Genomic DNA, 20,140 nt, shown 5'->3' on the forward strand with positions numbered 1-20,140 from the left:
CGCGCTGAACTGACGAATAATAAGTGCGACGACTTTCGTAACACCCAGTTTGTCTATAACTTTAACCTGAAATCGTTATCGATAATGATTTTACGGTCTAAGTTCTGTTAGAATGCTTTATAAATCTACAATCGATTCTCTGGTTTATATCGAAATGTGTGTGTGGGTTACTGGACCGAAGAGAGATTAAATTAATTTTTATAAAATGCCCATGTAATTAAATGCCTGTGTGATCTCCGGAAGTGATACGGTAAATTGTGACTATAATAGTATTGATGAGAAATTTTTATCTTGCTAAGTGCAAAAACGGTTTTCAGTTTGAATCGTAACTTGAAGGACATTGTTATATTTTTATTTTGTATTTTAGTCATATTGGAAATTCTCTAGAAAGGTCCTAAACTTAACTTTGACCTATATTGCCACGATCAAAGCAGATAAAAATGCTAGTTTCGTAATGCTGAAATGTGTGGTAATCGTCACTAATATCAAATGATGCCGAAATGTTATGCTTCTGTTTCACATTTAACCACGTTTTTCAAATATATGAATTTTTAAAACCAGGAAGAATTTCCGACGCTGTAATTTTGAAATTTTTACTGAATGATTGATATTATATTAAAATATACACAGTAAAATAAAATACAACGTTACGGACATTGAAAAAGCAGGTTTAATATTGCAGCTGTAACATTAATATGTATTTCTTAAACTAATTTTAAATTGAAGGTAGAAATGTAATATAGTAGTAGCATTTTATAATTTCTGATTATTTAAAAATTCAATAGAATGTTACTAATCGTACTAACACCTCATAAATTCTCAAAAACAGCAAAACAAATTTTTTCAATATGGTAGTAACTTATTTGTATAACAAACATATAATTATACATTATGTAATATTATATATTGATCTTGATAAATTTTTAAATTTATTGCGCAGAAATTCCTAGTTCAGCAGCGGCTTTACTCTAACCTATTCGTCAAAAATCACGAGATTGTCTTCTAAAAGTTTGAAACGATTAAAAAAAAAATGTTCAAGTATCGTTCTTCATTACAAGCATACATTGGGAGCGATATAAATGACGAAGACTATAGTAAATCATACTTTAGTCTTTTATTTCTGAACTTAGCTCAACGGATACTAACGACTGTGTTCACAATCTAGGATCAAGAGTTACAAGTTAACTAATAACCGTTCATGTACTAAAAGTAAACTTCTCTCTTGAACTTTGGTTGTAAACAGTGACCGATTTGTTTAGCTGATGCAAATATAAGCTAAACAAGCTGCATTTTAGGAGCTCGCATTTTTACATATATAGCTGTTTGATGGAGGGATAGGGTGTTATATATTTATAGTTTAGGACTCAAGTGTAAGGGTTTGTCGTAAATCATGTGTCTTATTTTAGTTAAAGTTTAAATCCTCACTTCTCCTTAGTAGTCAAATATGGTCTTTAGTCTCAACCTCCAAAAAAACTATAAGGAAATTTCAAGACCCTCTTTTTTGGAAAAATTATATTATGCCATAAAAACAAAAAGTGAGAGCAATAACGTTTAGTTACACAAGCTACACTTGTAATATATGTTTAATGCCCGTGAATTACATTTTCTCCGCATTGGCCCCAGTGAATTCTTAAATTCGAACTACAGTATAACTGCTCTGATTTTGCAAATTTTCCCCAAATATCTCAGCTGATCCAATCATCCCGTTCCTCCCAAGTTATTAATATTTTTTGTGACCTTACGTATAATTAATTAATTAATTTTATATTGAAAATTATTTAGAACACTGTAGTATCATTTTCCAGTGTCAGATCGTTTTAAAGTACAATTTTTCGATTTTTCAAAAAAAAAAAAAAAATTCAATACATTGATGTCGGCATTCATGTTTTTTTAAACACACTGTTTCTGTATAACCCAGGTATTAGATAAAGAGGATAAAAAATGATGCAAGTAGCATTTCACTCAACCGATTTTAATGCATCAGTGCATAATCTATGTTAATTTAATTGACTGACTAAAAAATATCAATGTGCTAAATTGTTTGTGTTTAATTAATTAATTTAAAATAATAACTACGTGTTTTTTATTTTACCAATTCTTCCCCTGCATGATCTTTTGTGGTTTTTACACCCCCGCTCCCCTAAATCAGAATATATGGTTTATGGATGAACTTCCAAGTCCGATTGCTGTTGCGAATACAGACATAAGAGGCCATTTTCCATGTCCAATCACGAGTTCGTTTAGGCTTATAACGGAATGGAGTGGAGTAGCTCATAACTCATAGCGACAGACTGGTGTCTTACCGCCCCACTCATCATATGCCAATAAATTGCCATTTTTATCAAATGTTTTACATGTTATCTATATGCAATATTAAGATACTTTCATTCATTGTGCATTCAATGAACCATAAACTTCGGTAACAAAACAGAAAAAAATAATAGAAATATGAAATGTACGATGATATAATTCACAAAATAATGGAAAAATAACTAAACTTGTTCAAATGATTTAATAGGCTCGACTTATATTACTTTCTCGGCATTTTATAAGTCTCTATATAATAGAAGGAAAGTATGGCGATCGGTCAAAAATTGACCCCACCCAAATTTTTACATTTTTGGACTCAGGACCTTCAACGCCAAGAAATCGTAATAAAAAAATTAAAGGAATTTGGAGGCTTTTTCTGTTCTTATGGATATTTGTGTGTGCGTATAGGTAGGTGTGCATGTGGGAGCACCATAATTTTGTTCTCCTATTTAAAGCTAATAACTCCTGTGCTTTTTGTCGAAAATTTCTGAAATTTTGCAGGAAGATTTGTGTATAGAGAGGTTTCATGTCGACATCACGAGTGACATCATAAGCATGCGCAATTGTCCAGCGCTATCTTTGTGACTTGTTTACGTTTTGTGTGTGTTCACGTGCGCTTTAACTGGAGTTTTTGTGTTGTTTTTTTTCGTTGCGTATATCACTATGTGATTTATTGTGTAATTGGGTGTGATGCTAGTTCACTCAAGAACAAAGGAACATCATTTTTTAAAATTTCCGGCATTATTTGTCATCAAGGATCCCAAACTGAGAAGCTTTCACGACGAAGGCAAACTGCATGGCTCTCGAGAATTAACCGGAAAAATGTCGATACGAATAAAGTGAATATCAATACAAGAGTTTGTCAGAAACATTTCATTTCAATATTTACATTAATAAACACTAAGTTATATTTTAAAACCTAAAAGAGTTTACTGATTTGCTTATATTAATTTATTTCGGTATAGTGCATTTATAAATGAATAACTAATGTAATTTCAAGCTTTAGCTAGTGCAAACTTATAAACGTTACACGTTAAAACTAAAAGCAAGTAGTCTTATTATATGCTAATTTCAACTAGAAAATAAAGGAACAATTTGAATTAAAAAAATTGCCACAGCTGGTTTTAATTAGACTTTTTTACTTTCAGACATAAATTCTTAGTTAAGAAATACGTAAAAACACGAGTTTTACGTACAAACAAAAAAAAAAAAAATATCTTTCCAAGCAATATTATTTCGCTGTTATTCATTACTTTTACTTTTATATCAGGAGAAACCCAGCCACTTGTTAAATAGTTAGGGGCCTCTAAAGATTTATAAGCTTTCATTTGTGACAGGGTGTAGAAATTTATTGTCAAAACCAAATAGTCTATATCACCAAATTCTACTTTCGGCCACAACTCTTGATCTACGACTTAGTCTGATAAACTGGCTTCGTATGGATCGCCTTGACACAGCGAAATTTTCTCTTTGTATGGAGCTGCATCTCGTCCTGTTAGACTGCTAGAATAGCCCGCAAGAAAAAATTTTTTTTTAACTTAATCCATGATAATAGAACTGCAGTATTTTTGTACGTTTAAACTAAAAAAAGACGTCGAACAACAAACCACGTGCAAGCTAAGCGAGCGAAAACTACCACAAAAATGGCGAATGGGCGGAGCAAACGTGTGTTTTATCACGTGACATGCGACCTTGAAACCCCTCTATTGAGGACTTATGCTATTAAATTTTGGTGGTTAAAGGTCGAGGGGTGGGGAGGTAAAGGGGCTGGATTGTCATATTTCGCGTGGGAGTGAAAATTTTAGGCCAGGAACACGCGTAAAATTCGGCGTAAAATCTAGTATAAAACAGAAAGCGTAAAATTTTTTCTGAAATTTTGGCTGAAACAGAACTGAAAAAAGAGTAGAGCGTGTCTCTACTTTTTACGCCAAAATTCCTCCAATAAAGAAGTCTTTTCTGTGACGTCAAAGTAGACAAGTGGTTTTTGTTCTAACAATGGTGGCAATGAGGGTTAACCCGATAATTGTGAGTCTCGAAAAAACGAAAAATAAATTGAGGGGTTTATTGAATCCGTTCGACCACATCAGTGTCATGTATAAAGACACTGTATTTAAACAATGTTTATGGATGGCTGTAGGTGCAAAATTTCAAATAACAGGTAGGTCTAATAGAATCGATAGGCCTATATAGGTCTAGTATTTAGATCACACGTTCTTTATTTAAATTCGGAATACAAGTGTATTAATTTAAATTTTCTATATTATAGCAGAGGAAGCGGAGAAAAAATGGAAGGTACAGTACAAAGGAATAGATATATGAGAGGAAAAAATTAATAAAATTAGCACTGATAGTGACAGTGGTGTTTCCTATTCGGCCAGAATTTTTACTTATGTGTGTTCTGGCATAAAAGTGTAAAACAGAAACTGAACTGAAAGCTGATTTCTGATTCAGTTTTCTGCCAAACAATTTTACGCATGTGTGTTCCTGGCCTTACTGGTTATTAGCATTTTCATTTTTTTTTTCTTTTCATAAAACTCATATCAAAGCATTTTGCCATTTAATTACTATATTAAATAATATAAAATTTTTAAAACTGAAATCTCATAATAGATTGCGCTTCACACAGTTTTAAAGTTTGACCGGAAAAGTTACGCAACTCGTTGCTGAACATTTTAAAAAGTTTATCATGAATATTCTCTAAGCAAAAGGAAGTCACAAAAATTTAAATTGATATTAAAAAAAAAAAACAAATTACAAATGGGCGAAGAGAAATAAATTGTTGAATTTTTGTTTTAAAATTCCGAAGCAGACGATTTTCTTTTGATCGATATGGCAACGTGCCAGTTTTTTAAATTTAAAACTTTGTTACTTTTAAATATTAAGTTATATTAATATTAAAGATACTAATATAAATAATAATTCACAATACGTAGAAATATACATTTCAAATCGAACTTTATATATAAAATTTTACGTCACAAAAGAAGAAAGTTTTGTTCAGCAATAAATGTGAATTCTTCTTTATGGAAAAATAAGACATCCCTGAAAATAAGACCTAGCGTTTCTTTGGGAGCAAAAATTAATATAAGACACTGTCTTATTTTCGGGGAAACGGTAGGTAGTCCCAATGGCGGCACTTCCGGAATCTCGACATGTGTGTTTTGAAAGTTAATTTAGGTGTCGTTGTCTTTAGTTTTCAAGTTTTCTAACATCATTTCAGTACTAGAATAATTTCCTAACATTTTATAACTTGTGTTAAGAGTAATTTAAATTTTTAGGTTAAAAAGTTATGTATTGTTGTATGAATCATTTTCTTTTTTTCGAAATTTACAATTCATATTTTCTCGTTTATTGTTTTAATGGCGGAGCTTGGAAAACATCAACAATTTTCTCGGCAAAAATGTGCATTAAGGGATTTTTTTAAATTTTATTTTAAAGTATTGAATATTCTGAATTTAATTATGACAAAAGAAATACGTCAGTTGGTATGCTTGCCATAAAGTTTGGTATGCAACCTGCAGATGCAGTTTGTTCGAAATGTGATGGTCGTCGTAAATTAAATTATCGGAAGGATCGTGATTGTTTTTTTTAATAGTCACAAATGCAAGATAAACAGTTGGTCATTTGAAGTAATTTTTAAACGTAAATTTAGGAAAATTTCTTGGGGAACTACTTTTTCGTTTATCTGGCATCTAATTTGCGTAGAATGCACGTTGAGAGTCAGCTGTTTGGCTGTGGGCGTAAGTAGTCGAACAGCTGTTGACTGGGCAAATTTCATACGATACATTATGATTGTTTCATCGTCTAATTTTACTGTAACGAAAATTGGATGGACTGGAAAGGTTGTCGAAATCAACGAGATTGATGTGAGCAAAATAAAATAAAAAAAAAACTAGGAGAAAGGTTCGACCTTGTTTGTTCGGCATACGAGTAAGTTTTATCCAGGAGTGGGACGTGTTTTAGTTTGAAAAGAGCTAGATATTGTAGGTACTGTACCTTGAGCCAGTGCCAAATAAATCCGACAATCTTGAGGAAGAGTGTAGACGTGTGTTAAGAATGCAGAAAAAGTTTCTACGATGGAAAAGGACAAAGTTACGATAGAATCATCCGAACCATGTTTTTTACCGAATAAATCGGAGAAATGAAATTAGAAATATGTTAACGGTGAGTGAAAGATTATTTCTTTGGTACAATTCTAGATCTGTGTGAGGGAGTTGGAACCTTAACAGGGCTGTAGAGCATATTAATAGGAACAAAAAAAGGGCAAGATTCTAGCTCCGAATGAGGAGGGCGGGAGGGGGGGGGAAATTGTCGACACCCCCTGTGCGAGCAAAAAAGTCAAAAGAACCGAACCTCTATATGTGACCCTTCGCGAGATATAGCCCTCGAAAGTTGCGCCTACGTCACGCCGGTTCGCGGGCAAAAGAGCCGGGTCACGTGACCCAATATTTTTTTTTCGATTTTTCCGCCTCTCGGTGTTTAAAAAAAGCGTGCCCCCCTTTCCTACTCCCCCGCGCGCGCCGCCGCCGCCGCCGTCTCCCCCTCGCACGCGGCCCGCGGGCCAAGTCTCCCGCCTGCAGTCGTCCGAAGTCGCCATCTCTTGCCTGTAAATACAAGTATCTATTATTATTACACCTTTTACCTGAGCGGGGACTCGAGCCCCCGTCCTGGCAGGCGCCGGTCCACTCCCGTACGCACCCGCCTGTCAAGTCGCTCTGCCAGAACCTATTCGGAACTCATATTTCAGGCATGCGAGGCCGAGGAACGCACTGCGCATGACTGGCCGTCCACGCGGGCCCCCACCTCCGCCAGAGATGCAGCGCGCCCGACCACGCGGCCCCACCTCGGCCGCGAAGTTGAAGCGGGCCCCTCGCGCGGCCAATGGCGAGCCGGCCGCGGGTCACGTGACCGCGGCACGGCCTACCGAAGTTTTATAAGTCCGCAGGCCACCTTCGGGCATTTTCGGCCGGTGTTTGTCACCTCGATAGTCGGGAGTGCAATTCAGTAAATGTTCAATAGTTGTTGTGATATTCGAGGCAACGGAAGAAGAAGTAATGGTACAGTACGCGTTGACAACTTTCAAAATTCGAAACTACGTAATTTACTGTACTTCTTCCCAATACTAAAGTCTTTTGATAACGTACAAACTCGAGTGTGGATTAAGTGAACGAATCGGACAATCGTCGCGAAACGATTCCGAATGAGACGAAAAGAGGGCTCCCGCAAGTTGTGTATCATTTCGGTATTTCCCCAAAGTTTTTTGAATAATATCGCAATAATTTGGAGCAAGTTCTGCACTTGTGAGGTAACAACAACAGCATCATTCAGTGACGGATCAGACTGTTTTAGATGATGCTGGGAAACTCGGTTAATGTTACCTATGGTAGCAAACATGGCGGCGAATGTAAGGTCGAAGTAAGTGAGTGAAATGAACGATCTGTTCTTAGAAACGAAACAAATCGTGCCTTCGCTGTCGATCTCCTGTCCCTCGAACATAACCGTTGGACAATTACGTAAGGATTATCGTGATTTAAACGGTAGAAGGCTTCCTTATGCCGAGATAGGTTATAAGACCGCTGAGGATTTCGTTAAAAGCTTGAACGATGTAGTTCGTATGGAATGGATGCCTAACCTCAACGAACATGGATTAGGACTTGTTTTAATCGTAGCTTGGAAAGTTTGGCGGCGAAGGTTTACATGTGACGATCGACCGACGTTTCTGTCTTCGCCGACATGTCTGCATCATCTGTATACGTGTTTTTTCTGATGTACTGTACAGTACTACCTGTGCACGAGGGCGACGAAGAGAAACGGCAGGGGAAAGACGACGACTGCCCAGCGAACGGCGAAGCTTGTGTGTGTGTGTGTGTGTATATATATATATATATGGTTCTCGTTACCGAAGGATACTTGTACGCGAAACCTGGATTATATGCGCTTGTTCGGACCCCATCTTCGTCGTCGCCGACCTCCGGGACATAGCCGAGGAGGAGGCGCGGCGGCGGCGGCGACCGGCGACCTCACCCCGTTCTACACAAGATCGGAAACAGGCTAGACGTCGTCAGGTAGCGAGAGGAGGAGACTCTGTCGAAGGTGAGTGCAGGATCTGTTTTCTTGGCCTTTTCGGTAGTTAGAGCGTGTTAGAGATAGCTCGAAATAGAAGAAGCGCTCTCTGTTTACGTAGGAGCGGCGTCGGAGAAAGCGTTGCCTAATTAGTCTTGTTAATCGGGCTTTTCTTTGATCATTGTCGACGAGTGTCGTTAGAATAGGGCTCGCTGGCCGTTAAACGCGCGACAGGCTTAGCGGAGAGAGCGGCGCGAGTCCCGACGGCGTTCCCCGGAAGTGGCGGTCGAGAGGTGGCACCCTCGTGTTTAGGGGGTTTTTAGGAGTCTCTAGTAAGTTGTAACAAAAAGCGTTCGAAACAGAAATTTTAGTTGTACTTGCGAAAATTTTCACTTAAATTTTACCCCATTTTTGAGGGTCTCGAAAAGTTCACATATAGTCATTTTGGGGAGCCTGTATCTCGGGAAGGGTCGCCCGTACACCCATGGTTTATTAGACTTTTTTTGTTCCTATCAGTATGCTCTACAGCTCTGTTAAAGTCCCAACCTCCTCATTCGGACCTAGAATCTTGCCATGCCCCACGTGATAGGTGGGACAGGACAAACCGCCCATGGAAAATACCAGAGGTTTCTCATCCAGGTCGAGTCTCCAAGAGTGGCAGATTGACGCTTTTACCACCTAAGCTATCTGGTAGTTCGTAACCTGGGGCATGATTAAAAAGACAGAAAAATCAAAACAAAATAAAAACGAATCATTACAATTATAAATTTCAAGTTCTCTATAACTAGGTTCAGACTACAGTGGGTGATCGGCTAACGAACATAATCCGTTCCAAGAGTTTGTTCGTTATCCGAATTATTCGTTAACCGATTATCGATTTACCATAGCATTTTATGGAAATTTCATTAATTCGTTCTGGAGACCCAAAAAATATATATACAGGTAGGCCTTCTAACAACGCGGTAGATACATTCCTTGAAAATACCGCGTTGTGGGAAATCGCTTTATAGGAGACACCAACTTAATACAAAAACTGGGATTCAGTTCTAAAAAGAGAAAAACTGCCTTTTATAGTGTAACATTTTCATCATTTTTTAAATTTATGTACATAAAAAGCTTAAATAAAATTCAACATCATGTAAAAACTAAAAAGATTATGATTTCAAGTCAAAATCAAAAAGAAACATAGGGGAGACCGGGACTAGTTGTCACAGTGCAAATATTGCCTATATAATCAAAACTGAATGGTCACATCATCTAAGAGTAGGTTCATTTACCGCTCGCCTATGTCGTCATAAAATTCGAATAATATCAGTTTCATCGTTTTCCATTAATTAGCGGTTAAAAGATTTTCAGCAAGTCGTGTAAATTTTGATAGCCTACATCATGTCTTGTGCCGTTTGAAAACATGCAATTAGAAAAAAGCGAGTAACAACTGTATTTCCTATTAGATGGGCCCTTAATGTACATGTACATTATGAGCAATCGAATTTTTTATTTTGAAATTAGAAACTATGAACCGATTTGTTAAGGAAGTTCATTTGGGGCAACTTGTCACTAAGACTGACTCATCAGAAGAGAGCGAAAAGACCTGTTTGGTTTGTGGTGAAAGTTTGGTTTCACGATCTATGTAGAGATGTAAATCCATATTATGTTTGTCACAACTGTGACTCTGAAGACAGTATGTAAAGATTCGAGTTACTTCTCTTTCGCAGAATAAATAACAGTAAATTAGTCATCTATTTTCTTTATAGAATTGACACGAGTAAATGTCATATTACGCATAATTTAACAAGTACCCGCCCGACAGTCTCGGGAATACTATAAAAAATTCTTTGTCGGAAAAATAAAAGGATGGAATTACAAGGGAGAGTTTCAAAATTCGGAAGAATACTATCCGACCGGGTTGAGCGTCGATGTCGACGTCTCCCACGCTCCGAAAAGTTTAGAATTGTTGCCCGAAGACAAGAGAAGACCAACCAGTATCCATTATTTTACATCGCTGCTTCTTGTGTTTGTTCTGTGAGGTGTTCGTTAACCCATCACCCACTGTATTCGTAAAAACAAGCTTGCAACGTAGTCTGAACTATTACCAAAATAATAACAACTGATCTATGGATAAGCGTTTGAAATCATATCTATAAAACTTTAATCTGGATTCATTCCTAAGATACAAATATCATTTATAATTATCTTAGAGGACTTTTCTTATTTGCTTATATAGTTTATTCTGTGATAGTTTTAGCAACCCTAACGTCACTTACTAATATAGTTCAGTATCTGCATAAATATAATTTTTTGCATTAATTCGTTATGAAAATCTCAGACTTACATTTCTCAGAATTTTCTATATACAGTATTGCTAACTGCATAAAGTTAGTGTTTATTATAAGTGTCTTAAAAACAGTAAAAAATTTTTTAAATCAAACGATTGAAATTACCTGCAATTTAAAAAATTTCAATTAAAGCAGAGTTTTCTAAACTTATGACTTAAAATATAACTTGACATTAAAAGTTGGTTTAAACTAAGATCACAATTGTTATTTTAAAATTTTAATACCATTTTTAAATTTGAAAGTTATTTCATCGATTTTAACTATTTATCCAAAAATTATTGCATTTAATTTTTGAAATTCGTATGCAATGTTTTATTAATTTTATTTATTGTTTTAAACAAATAAAATTAATAAAACATTACATACGATAAACTTTTTAATCATATGAGATTTTTTTTCAATTCCTCTTAATAGATCATAAATATAATCTTTAATAAACAAATGAAATAGGGCGGTATCGTTTGTTTATTTCTATCTGGCTTGTTTAGGTGTGACTACAATATCTGATAGTGCAAATTTAGAAAATAACTGATACATGCTATTTAATTAATTATAAGTTTCAAACATTTATTTTTATTGTGTTTACTGTAATGTGAATTTTCAAGAAATTAGACAGTAGAATCCAACATTTTTCCTCTTGTTTCCTATTGTATTTCTTTTTTTTGTAGATTTGATTCAAACTTAATACAAGTTTATTAATTTGCATGTAATTTAAAAGACATTTCTCATTTAAACAACAACTCAATTCAATGCCATTTTTCGAACAAGCCAGCTGTAAACTAATAATTATATAGTTATAAAAACATATATTAGTAAAACATAAAGAATAGAAACAATTAAAACTTATAGTATACTTTCATATTGCAGCATAATAATTTGTAAACTTTTACGTTAGATAATTTTTATCTGTAAATAAGAGTATGTATTTTAAAATTGAATACAGAAAGATTTTATTTCATTATAAAACTTGATTATCTTATATATAAAATTCTCGTGTCACAATGTTAGTTACCGTACTCCTCCGAAACGGCTTTACCGATTTTTACCAAATTTTATATGCATATTCAGTAGGTCCGAGAATCGGCTACTATCTATTTTTCATACCCCTACACCATTTCCCCCTTTCAAAAATATATTTATATATGGATTAAGGCTTTTATGTCCAACAGATGGCGCTAACTTCCGATGACCTAAGTTTGCTTTTCTGTGAGGCATTCTGCTTTTCTGTGAGAATGGACTGAAGCAGATCATTTTCTATCTTCTATCTATATAAATAAAAAATATAACGTTCGTTTGTTCCTACCGATTCCTTTGAAATTTTGACACAACGTTGCATTCGAATACGCACGTGTTTTTATATAATATACATGTCGAAATCCCCCCAGTGGGGGGAGATGGACGGGATTAAGGCTTACCGTGAAGAACTCGGCTTCTATTATACTATTTTACATGCGGTTTTTTGCGTTTTTAATTGCGTTTTAATAGGTTACGTCAACAGAATATACACTAAAAAGAGATTTTTCGATATTCCCCAGCGGGAAAAATGACGGGATTAAGACTTACTGTGAAGAACTCGGCTTTTATTATACTATTTTAGATGCGTTTTTGATTGCGTTTTAATAGGGTACGTCAAGAGAATGTACACTGAGAAGGGATTTTTTGAAATTCTCCCCACGGGGGAAGTGTTATACATTTATAATAGATACATTTTGAGCCACAACAACGCGTGGCCGGGTCAGCTAGAAATTACCTAGAAATAATTTATATGGCAAAACAACGTTTGCCGGGTCAGCTAGTTTTATATAATATATAATTTTGTCAAGTACAGTGGTGCCTCGTATAACGTACACCTCGAATAACGGATGCTGCGAACAACGGACTTTCTGTTTGGCCGTTACGTGACTTGAACAACGGACTTTCCGCTTGGCAGATACGTGAGGCAAACAACGAACTTTCTGCAAACAAGTACGAATGATATTTCCACTCTTTTGTCGTTGCAAGTGACAATCTGCTTTTTTTTAGATGTTTTCCCCTTCTTGGCTTCCCAGAATAGCTTCTTGATGTAGGTATTTTGGGAGCCTTTGAAAACAGTTTCTCTTCGTCTGCAGAAGAGTAAGCTGTTTTTTTCCTTCTTCTTTGTCCAACCTGCCTGTCCATTGGAAGTCTAACCAAAAAGCCTGGGTGACCCAGGTTTGGAATGGAAACCTTTGCTCCTGCTGTAAAGAAATACCTGCTGGACAAAAAGCTGCCGCTCAAAGCCCTACTGATACTGGACAATGCCCCTGGTCACCCAAAAGACCTGAAGGAGATCCTGGAAGAAAGCCATCCTTTCATCAAGGTACAGTATCTGCCAGCAAACACAACTGCCATCCTTCAGCCAATGGATCAGCGATCATTGTCAACTTCAAAAAATTGTACACCAGCGCTCTCTTCATGAAGGTGTTTGAAGAATGTCAGCTTTGTGGAGACATGACTGTCCGAAAGATCTGGAAAGAGAAGTTTGATGTTCTTGTGGCAATCGGACTCATCCAGAAGACCTTCAATTCAGCCTGGAAGAGGCTTGTTCCTGAATGGACCCAGGAAGAACCAGCTGAGGATACAGAAGTGGTGCAGGAGATCATCTCGATGACCCGAGAGTTGAAATTGAAGGTGGAAATGGAGGATGTGGAGGTGCTCATTGAAGAACACCAAGAAGACCTGACAACTGAAGAGCTCCAAGCACTTCTGGCCCAGGAACATGATGAAGCTCAAAGGAAAGCTTCATCTGATGATGAGGAGGAGCAATCCAATCAACCAATTTCAACTGCTGTCATGAAGGACTTCCATGTCAAATGAGGAGAGGTTCAGGAGTTTACCAACACTCACTATCCAAACACAGCTGAGGCCTACAGGATCAATGATCTCTACAATGACATCCTTGCCTGTCATTTCTGACAGGTGTTGAAGAAGAGAGAGAAGCATACCACCTTGGACATGTTTTTTAAGAAGCCAGCTGCCAAAAAACAAAGAATGGAACAAGAGGAGTTGACCCTGCAAGCCCCAGTAGCCTCTCCTGAATCTGACTCCATTAAAAAACAATAAAAAGAGACCTGCTGCAATGTGTAAAAGGTGTGTGTCTGTATGAATGTGTGAAGAAAGTGTTCCTCCACCTCCTCCTCACAATATCTAACTACCTGGTATAATTGGTGACTGTTCCATTTTCATTTTTTTTTTTTTTATGGTACAGTACGATTATTTTATGCAACAGAACAAATTAGATGTTTTAACATGTATTTCTATGGGAAAATGCATTTCGTATAACGGACTTTTCACTTAACGGACTTGCACCTGAAACGGATTAAGTACATTATATGAGGCATCATTGTATTACATTAAATAAATTAGCAAATTTGTAAACAAGTTGTCTCAAAGTAGCCAAAAAAGATTCAAAATTATCCTAATTATTCCTGTTTTAAATATGAATTGGAAAATCATTAATTTCTTGTTAGATTTCACATATTAGCATATATTATTTTAGTGAAACAAATTAATAATAATTTAATATAAAAACCACAGTCCATGTATGAAACAATTTATTTTAAATTAGAATTATTAGAATCAAATACAGTCAAACCTGTTTTTATGCGCTCTTTTTATGTGCGATTTTTATTTGTGCGATTTTTTTAATGCGAATTTTTAATTTGTGCGGTATAGTTGGCAACTAGTCTCGTGCGATTCGTCATGTCTTACGTTGACTTATTATAGCTAAATAAACTTATTATAGCATAAATGCACTTATTATAGTAATATTATTGCATGAATATGCGAAAAATGAAATAATTTACTTTTTAAGTCAACAAAATACCACCTGGACAAAAATATGTAAAACAGACGATAGACCAGACGATGCAGTCAAGTGCTGACATCTGTTGTCAATAAATTCTATTTCGTACGGTTTTGAGTTATTTTCTATGTGAGACTTTTTTTATGTGGTCCCTGTTGACCGCATAAAAAAAATATTTTTTTAATTGTGTCGCGAAAACTATTATTTACAGCCATTCGTGAAGTTTCGTGAGATTTTTTTTAATGCGTTTTTTTTAATGCGGTCCCTATCCCCCGCATAAAAACAGGTTTGACTGTATTGTAATATAAATACAAATAATAGTAAACAATGATAGTAGGTAATTCTTCAACATAACAACCATTTGAAAGAATGTCAAATTTTCTTTTTTTTTTTTTACAGTACCAAAAATTTGATTTTTTTTTTTTTTCATTTAAATTTTGAACTGTCTTCTGGTCCAAAGGATTAAACTTTCTAGACTGAGGATGGTCTTTCTCAATTGGGGTTCATTGCAATCACACTTTCTTCTTTTATAATTGTTCATGTTAATAAACATCAGGATGTCAATGGCAAGAAACAGACAGGATGCCAAAGAATTTATACAATAAGCCAAACAACTGCCATACCAAATTACTTAGAATTTAATTACTAATAGTAGCGGTAAAGTAACCCAATTCAATACGCCAATTGTTTGGCTTAATATTAAAAACATTGGACTTTATGATTCACTTAATATCTCAAATGCAGTAGATATAGAAGAGGGAGACTGGAAAGAAGAAAAATTGGGAAAAATAAGAGAAGAGTTTGATTTATGAGGTCTGTTTAAAAAGGTCCCAAACTTTTTGAATAGTGCACCTCCAGTTGGTTATTTTTTAATCTTCTTAGAGGTGTTGGGTCTGTGGAAACCTCCCGAGTAACCTGATATCCAACAAGATATCAACCCGTTTGTTGATATCTTGTTTTGATGATTAATTACAGCTGTTTATGTGAAGGATGTTCATGGGGTTTGGCAAAAAATCAGATCTGCAGAAATGAGCTCTTTGAAGGAGAAGCATTGTTCTTTGAAATTCTGTGTGAAACTTTTGAGTTGATTACCAAGGCGTATGGTGTAGATGCTATGAAATGTACTGTTTGGTTTACCCGGTTCAAAAAGGGACAGCAATCAGTGAAAGACGATGAGCGTGCTGGACGACTATCAATGTCAACTGATTACCCCCATATTGAGAAAGTGAATGATCTCGTTCGTGCAAATCGACATTTGACTCTCAGAGAACTTTTTGAACAGACCTTGTAAATTGAGAAAAAGAAGGTAGAAAGAAAAATGTCTAAAAATGATTCTTATTAAATTCCCTTAATTTAGCCTGATATTTTTGTTTCTGTTTATGTAGGCATGTATTTATTATTAATACATATATTGGGTTGTTCGGAAAGTTCTTAGCGATTTTTGATAGCCGACAGTTGAGACACCGATTGACGCAAAAATGATTAGAATTGTACAAACCAATGAATATTACGATAAATGACCTTGAGACGCGTCCGTTACAAAAAAACCATTAAGATTATTCAAATAGCGTTTAATTTGGCTCATTGCAAAAATGGATGCGAACAACGTGCATTATCGACACTTGTTTCTTTTCTTTTTTCGTAAACGCAAAAATGCTGTACAAACAGCAAAAAAGATATGTGATGTTTATGGTGGGAGTGCTGTATCAGAATCAACTGTTCGAAAGTGGTTTGCAAAATTTAAAACGGGTAATTTCAGCCTTGAAGATGCTCCTCGCTCAGGAAGACCTCCTGTTATTGAAGAGGACCAAATCAAAGCATTATTGGATGAAAACCCTCATTACACAACTCGAGAGATTGCAGACATAGTAAAGTCATCAAACAGTACTGTATTTCAACATCTAAAGAAGCTCGGATACGTGAATCGTTATGACATTTGGATACCTCACGACTTAACGGAAAAAAACTTACTGGATCGCATCTGCATTTGTGATTCTCTTGAAAGACGAAATGAAAATGACCCTTTTCTGAAGCGTTTAGTGACAGGTGATGAAAAGTGGATCATTTATAACAACATCAGCCAAAAACGATCGTGGGGTAAGAAAAATGAATCACCATTAAAAACTCCAAAGGCCGGTCTTCATCCAAAGAAGGTCATGCTCACTGCCTGGTGGGATTGGAAAGGAATCCTGTACTATGAGCTGCTTCCACAGAATCAAACAATTGATTCTGATAAGTATTGTTCCCAATTGGATAAACTGAACATGGCAATTAAAGAAAAACGTCCGGAACTGGCCAATAGAAAAGGCATTGTGTTTCACCAAGATAATGCCAGACCTCACACGTCTTTACGAACACGCCAAAAATTATTGGAACTAGGCTGGGATGTTTTACCCCACCCCCCTTACTCACCCGACCTTGCCCCGTCGGACTACCATTTGTTCCGTTCTCTACAAAATTCCCTTCGTGATAAAAACTTTGATACTTTGGAAGCTTGCAAAAACCACGTGGATCAGTTTTTCGCGGAAAAAACTGGAAAGTTCTACGAAGAGGGTATCATGAAGCTGCCCCATAGATGGTAACATGTCATTAAAAACAATGGCGCATACATAATGGAATAAAAGTATATTTTTAGTATTAAAACAATTTCTTTTATTTCTCTTAAAAATCGCTACGAACTTTCCGAACAACCCAATACTTTTAATATGGTGCAAAGTGACATGAGATAGCAGTGCTAATGGTTGCTACACCCCCCAACAAAAAAAACCTGACAATATGTTGTTTTAATCGATCTCTAGCTTATCCTTCAATAATATCAAACAGAAACATTTTGTACACTTAAGATAAAAGTTTACTAATATAAAAATAATAATAACTGAAGATTTTACATTAAAAATTTTCATGTTAATAATACATAAAAAAAATTTATGAGCAGTTGAAACATGAACATGTGAAAAAAAAAAGCTTGAACAGAGCCATTTCTGACTAGTAATAACTCGGACAATTCATTAAATGACCTTTTCCTAAATGTGTAATGAGCTGACGTGATATTTGCATATTTTCTGTATTAATATTATTGAAGTGTATTTATCTAATGAAAATGGCACTAGGTAAAGCTGTAAATGTTGACATACTTGAAGTAATTATCATCATCCATAGACAGGACAAATCCTTAAGAAAAATTGCAAAGGAATTAAAAGTTGGTAATTCCACAGTATGGGATATTGTTTCAAAATATCAGGAAACTGGTAAAATTCATCCAGAAAAATCAACTGGAAGTATAGTAGAGCATTAACTATCTTAATATCGATCAACTAAAACATTGGTTAACCAAAAGTGTTCCAGTCGGCAAATTCAAATTTCTGCTAGTGTTGTAGTGCTTCAGCACTCTCCCACTCGCCAACCTAAACTGTAGGCTTACTTTAATGTACTACCTTATGTAAGATATTTATTTGTAAGACATGCCATATAAAATATATACAGTACAGTTATCTGAAAAATCAGTTATCCGAACAACCCGTCTCAAATTGTTTTGGATAATCAATGATCTACTGTAATTATAACAAAAATGGGATTGCAAGTATCTTTATGAAATAATTAAAAAGAAAATTGAAGTGCATCACTCAATGAATTAGTGAACAAATGGAATGAAGTTACTGGAAAAGAAGTTACAAAAGAAATTTGTTGTATTCATCTGCATAAACTTGGTTACAGCTTATCAGGCAAGAGAATATTATTTTCTTTTTACTTAACAATTGTGACATTATTTGTTTTCTTAGACAAAAGCGAAACCATTTCTCACACAATAAAAAAACTGATTGAAGTGGGCTAAAGAGAACCAATTCTGGACACAACAACAATGGAAGCAGGTTGTTTTTAGTGATGAGGCAAAGTTTGAAGTCTGCATTGAAGACAATAGAAAAAAGTCATTATAAAGCGAGAAGAGGAATTTCATTGAGACTGTCTACAGTACACTGTAAAATACCCAGCAAGTGTTATGGTGTGGAGTTGCATGTCAGCCCAAGGTGTGAGAAATTTGCATTTCATCGAGAAATTGGTAAATGCAGCAAAATACCAACAAATCCTTGAGGAAAACCTATTATCATCATTGGAAAAATTACAATATCAGATATTTTAATTTCCAGCAGTATGGTAACTTGGCTTGGTAAGTTTTAGCAACATAATACTAACACATTAAAATGGCCATCGAACAGTTCCAACCTTTCCCTGATAGAAAATGTGGGGGGGTAAAATTAAAAAAACATCGAGAAAAAGTCCTCATGGAAGTGTGGATGGTTTAAAGCAAAAAAATCAAGCAAATTTGGAATGAAATTACTCTAAATTAATGCATGACACTTGTTGATATGATGAATGATTGTATGAACACTGTTATACAAATCAAAGGTGAAATAACTAATTATTAATGTACTATCTGAGGTATTATTTGCCAGAAATGGCTGTCTGAGCTGATTTGTTTTTTGTCACACATGCTTTTTTCAACTGCTCATAAAAAAACTTATGTATTATCAACATAAAAAATTTTTATGTTAAATCTTCAGTTATAATAAAAGTTTACTAATATAAAATAACTAGCAGGTAGGCCTGGCGTTGCTCGGGAAAAAATAACGATAGAGATAATTAAGATTACTCTCTTTTTTTTTTGCGACTATAATGTAATAATTTCATCAACGAACTAAGATTTTCTAAAGAAAGGCCGAATTTGAAAATCGAATGTTCTAATATTGTTCGATTTTCACAACGTGTTCTGATTATATCGTTCGATTTTCATCGAATGTTCTAAAGTAGAGAGGTCGAGAAAAACCGAACTAATCCATTTAAATTTGAAAATCAAATACAGTCAAACCTGTTTTTATGCGGGGGGATAGGGACCGCATAAAAGAAAATGCATTAAAAAAAATCGCGTCACGAGTGGCTATAAAAAATAGTTTTCGCAACACAATTAAAAAAATATTTTTTTTTTTATGCAGTGAATAGGGACCGCATAAAAAAAGTCTCACGTAGAAAATAATTCGAAACCTACGAAATAACTAGGAATTGCTTTTTTAACTCCTTGGGCCTTTTTCTGCAACACCTAATGGGGAAAAAAATCCTCTAAGAATTTTAATTTTTATATTAATTAATTATTTCCACTTAAATACCAATCTAACATTAAAAAGTTAAAAATAATTGTTAAGTAATGATTTTATTTGATAAATATAGCTGCAGGAAGTGTTATTTCATTTAACAAGGCTGAAATTTCACACCTGCAGTCTAAAGCTGGAGGGGAGCTAACTTTCTGCATCTGTTCAAATATAACATAATATTTATGGTTTTTATGCTATTAAAATAAGAGGGGACCGAAATAAACTTATGAGAAAAAAATTTTACTGAATAAAAAATGAAAAAACCTGCTGATGTCATAGAAAAAACCAATAGAGTTTTTAAAAATTTTACAGGAGTCAATTATGTTCCAATTTGATTGAAATTTTCATATACCACACAAAAAAAAAATCGCAGAAAACAAATCGCACAAATAAAAATCGCACAGAAAAAGACCGCACAAAAACAGGTTTGACTGTATGTTCTAACATATTACTATTTTTCTTTT

This window comes from Centruroides vittatus, unplaced genomic scaffold (assembly GCF_030686945.1).
Source record: "Centruroides vittatus isolate TY-2023 unplaced genomic scaffold, ASM3068694v2 contig_341, whole genome shotgun sequence".
Lineage (NCBI taxonomy): Eukaryota > Metazoa > Arthropoda > Arachnida > Scorpiones > Buthidae > Centruroides > Centruroides vittatus.